We start from the raw sequence: 5,086 nt of genomic DNA, 5'->3' as shown, positions 1-5,086 counted from the left end.
AAAAAAAAAAAACCCAGGTGAACGCTATTTACATATGAAGAAATCCAAGTGCAGAACTATGCAAAGACACACCATAAAAGAACAAAAGTAAAATTTGAGGATAACAAAGCAAAACTCAAAAGAGAATAAAAATTCTGTCAAAAGACTCTTCTCATCACTACCAAAAAATCTGTAAGCTGTATCTCTTTTTCAAAAAAAGTTTCAATCATAGGAATTTCTCCCCAGTAGTTTGAAAATGTAAGCAGAAAATACACCTATAGCTCTACTATAAAAATCCTATTATAAAAGTTTTCCAATTTGTAACAAACAACCGTGTATGCTGAGACTGGCTGAGTTTGTAGGGCCAATTAACAAAGGTATCAGCTGCCTTTGTCTTTTTCTGTCTCAGACTTTTTTAGGTCTCCTATTGAATAAAATATGGTAATAAAATGCTGTTACTTAGCAAGAAATCTTCTTTACCTGCAAAGCCAGTGTTTACTTACAGATTCTAAGACTAGAGAGGCCGTCAAAGAAGGTCTAGTAATAGTTTCCCCACAAGGTAGTACGAGTCACATCTGCACCAAATCCTTAAACCCGAAAACTCAGCACATCTCCCTCACTTAGAGTTTTTACATTTAAGTTCAAAGAAGATAATTTGAATACTTTTTGTGACAAGACAGGTGAATTTATTTAACTATCCATTACATAGTTAATGAAACACAACTGGGTTACTGCTTATTCTGAAAATGCCAAAAATAAAAAAAAAACTGTTTCCATTGTGCTTTTAAAGACACATACCTCTAAAAGAGATTTAATAAGGTTATCTTTAAAAGCAGGCAACATGAGTTATGGGGCCTTACAACCTCACACAAAGGTAAACAGAGCCATATACTGTTGGTCACATGGCCACAAGACCTGAAGCCAAGGGAATGTACAGAATGTTTAAGGCGACTATAACTGTATTTCAGGGCAGGAACGTCTATTTGACCCCGCACCTTCTCTCCTCTCAGCAAGCCTGTGTGAACAGGCAAGGGAAGGGTAAGGCGGAGCCAGAAGGGGAGGCAGATCTAACCTAGAGACAGCAGAGCTGAGCCGGACAGAATGCTCTAGGATACAGCCTCCCACCTGCACCACCCTATCTAGGGCTAGTGAAGGAAAGCCAGGCTTATATTGCCAGACAAGCCAAGAAATCCAAACACAGCGATGAATGACTAAGGGCTGGAGGCGGGGTGAAGAATCGGCTAACACTCCCACGCCACCTCCAGACAGGGGACCACGCTTGAGGCCTGCGCCCGCCCTACACCCTACGACCCGCAGCCTTGACCCAGAGAGTTCGAACCAGCCAGATGCAGGGCGCATGCGCACCATGCGGCTCCGCACGCAGCAGGGCCACCGCCCACCCCTCGGCCGACCCCCCGGCACAGACTACGCCAGGCCCCACGCCGCCTCACGCCGGAGAAAGGCCTTGGAGCCCCGCAGCCACGGGCGCAGCCCCCGGGGCCCTGGACGCGGGCATCACCTGGATCCGGACCTTCGGGCCAACACCTCCCGAGGACGTGCAAGCACCCAAAATCTGAAAACGTTTCTTCAGATCAGGGCGCCGCCAATGTCCACCGAACTTGCTACAGTTTAAGCTCAGCGCCTTCCTGGTTTCAGTACCAGGCAGCCGCAGCCGAGCTATCGAGTGCATCGATGGAGGCTGCCAGGCGAGAGGAATGCCGAGGGAGTAGATTGTCACGCCGCCAATTTTTTGTTTGGCGTTTGTTATGCGTGCTTGTTTAATTTGATTTTCTAGTTCCCAAAAAGCAATAAAGGTGGGACTGGAGGATGTTTTTCCCTTAGTAATCATCGTTATCGTCACATATAATCAGCAAACAAATCTGTATCGCAGGAAGTCATGTTTAAGACACCCACACAGCAAAATTGGTTAGCTCACGCTGGGGGAGGGGGAAACTCGCCCAACAATAATAAATCATGGGGTTGTGTCTGTATAGAGTCGTGTGTGATTAAATTGTAATGATTTATTTGCAAAAATGCATTAAAACTCGGTGTTTCTTCTGCCCTGAAGGTGAAGGCACTCACAGGTTGGGTACAAATTAGTTTCTCAGATTAAAGTAACTGATTCCGGGAGGAATAGGAGAAAGTTGCCCAAGGCAGAGATAGGTTTCTTCTGAAAAGGAAAACAAATTTATAGAGTTTTCTTTTATTTCAGTCAATAGAAATTAAAGAGATTAGCATTCTCTGTAACTCATAGTGGATTACTTATTTTTTCTTGGAAGAAAATTATTTTTTCCTTATTTACTATACGTAAGTAAGGCTAAAGAGGTAAGTAAACTGTTGGGGTTCGTTTGGGTAACTGAGGACCAAATCATTCACAACTGCTAGAATATACATTTAAGATGGCAAAAATCATCTCTGCAATATATTTGTCATCAATGACTGTACCTTAACTATCCAGTTTTGAGAGTCCATTTTAAAACTTAACTGCAACACTACGTGTTTATTTTAAACAATTGAAGAGCTGGGGGAACCCTCGGATCCGGAGTTTTGTTGGAACCTGCCTTTCTGTCTTCAGGCTCTCAGCTTAGCTTTACTCTCAATGCTTTTGACCAAAACTATATTTTGAAATGTCCTGTTTTGGGAAAAAAGTTGCTCTTGTTGAAACAACATCATTAGAACTTTGTGAGCATTTATTAGTATATGACTTTATCCAAAACCTTGGATTTTTTTTTCAATTAAACTTAGCCAAGTGTGAATCCATGCTCAAGCAGTAAAGATTTCTCACAGTTCCATCTAATATCAACACTACTATTTCTGAATATACAATGACCCAATAAACTGAGATCATGGGGGAAATTTATTGATTTGAATTATACAAGAGTTATGTCAAAACACATCCCTGATTAATTTTAAAGTGGTCATTTTTTCCTCAAGCTCATTAGATTAAATATAATTTCAAGTACTTGAAAGGGCAAAGAAACAGGTGATGGGACTCCTGATCCCTTATCAGATATCTAATAGTAGTTATTTTGGAGCTGCTTATGAATATGTATTTAACACCTCAGTTTGAGAGCTGTTTGAGCAATATATCTATTCATTCTGCTAAATAATCTTAAAACAGATTTTCATAAAGTTTTATGATTATTTCTCTCTGATAACATCAAAATTTCCAGTAGTTTCAAGTAATGAAATCATGTTTGTTTCTAATTCCATACAGCTTTGAGTATTTGAATCACTTTTGTGATGTAATAAAGCAAAAGCTAGCACTCAACATAATTTATTAATACCTAAAACCTGTCACTCTTGAAAACTTAAAGATCTTAATTCTCCTAAATGTAGCAAAAAAACAAAATGTTTTAAGAAGGAAAGGTAACTTTAGAATTCAAGTAAATAAAAGGCAAAGCAGCATTTCTAGAAAGCATGACTTTCATTCTTAAATTCACCAAATGTGAACATTTTAATCTGAGGTGTAGTATAAGATAAAGTTACATACAGCCTCTAGCTACATATATTCTAGAAGTCACCAATGTATCAAGTTACAATTGTGTTCTCTTTTTACAAGTAATTTGGGTTGTTTTGATGGAACTTCTCAGAGTAGCTGCTAACTTTCTTTTGATACCTTACCCAATGGGTAAAAGATATACATATTAATGTTCTGCAATTTATTTTTACTAAGAGTATTAGGTCCAAGATAATGAACAAGTCACCTTTAACATCGGAAATCCTGTGTTAATATTCAGAGCACTCACAAATGTCCTCAAAGCCACACTTGAAGAGGTATATTTGTTTACACACTCAAGTAAATATAACTTTCCATATATAAGTATTCTTGCACGTGTATATATTTGCATAGCCACACTTCTCACAGCAAGCCCGGTTCTGCACAACGCAGACTGACTTAGGAAGATAAGTGTTCTTTCCATATAACAAGCCATTTGATGAAAATTCCACAAATAGAATTTTAAATTGTGTGTGTGAGAGAGAGAGAGACAAAGAGACAAAAAGACCTTTACTCCCAGCGAACATCTCTTTTGAACAGTCCACAATAAATAAATATAGGACACAAACTTAACTTCCATTTTTTTTCAAACTTAAAGAGAGATAATCTCTTGTTTTTCAAAATTAAGAAATCAACCAGGACGTTTCTCAGGATGCTAAAGAAGAGCTCATCGTGTCCGGGTTCAGGGAGTTTTTATGGAAGAAGGTTGATTGTCCTGAGACCTCACAGAGGAAACGAAGTAGAGCTACCCTGGACCAGGCGCTAAGGAAACACTTTAAAATGAGATTTGTCAGGGAACAGCTGCTCGGGAAACGTGTTAAATCGACGGGCCCCTTCTACGGGGTCTGTTCATAGAGGAGTCGGCTTGAACTCCAGGAAGCGAGTACTGGAGTGAATTACACCGACTGGGGCGAGAAGCTCCCTGAAGCCCCGCGCTCAGCTCCGCGAGCCGGGAGCTCCTAAAAGGAGCTGCGCAGGTCGGAGAAGCTGCAGAGAACCCCGACCCTGGACTAGGATGTGAAGCCGGGACTGTGCCTGGTGTTGGAACTACGGCCAGGGCCGGGATGAGGGGAGACGGCAGGGCATGCAGGGGGAAGGGGCGGGGATGCACAACTGGGATGCGAGATTTGGGTGCGAGAGCAGGGTGCGGGGCCTATCAACTGCTGTGCGGCTGGTGCCGGGCGAGGACGAGCAGTTGCGCGGCTCCCGGACGCCAGCGAAGCTGTAGGGTCTGAGGCAGCATCTGGATACCCGACTGACTCCTGGAGTAGCGCACTTGTCAGTTTCCTTTGGCCCCACCCCGCGGAGTCCATCTAGCTCCCCAGTGTTTAACTAAGTCGTGACACCAACGCAAAATCCACGCCTAATTAAATTAATTAGGGATTCTTGTCAATCCTGGATTAATGGCCAAGAGCACAGGCGACCGAGGCTATCTGAAAACCCACACGGCCGAGGACCGGCCTTCTCTCCCGCCCCCCTCGGGTCCCCTGCGCTGCCCTCCCACTCCAGCCTCGGCCCGCCGGGACTCCAGCCTCAATCAATCTCAATCTCTCTCTCTCAATCTCTCTTTCTAAATCTCTCTCTCTTTCTCTCTCTCTCCTCTCTCTC

This window comes from Otolemur garnettii, unplaced genomic scaffold, assembly GCF_000181295.1.
Source record: "Otolemur garnettii isolate 467f Iridium unplaced genomic scaffold, OtoGar3 scaffold00076, whole genome shotgun sequence".
NCBI lineage: Eukaryota > Metazoa > Chordata > Mammalia > Primates > Galagidae > Otolemur > Otolemur garnettii.
The sequence above is the reverse complement of the archived record's forward strand: the minus strand, read 5'-3'. Positions refer to the sequence as shown.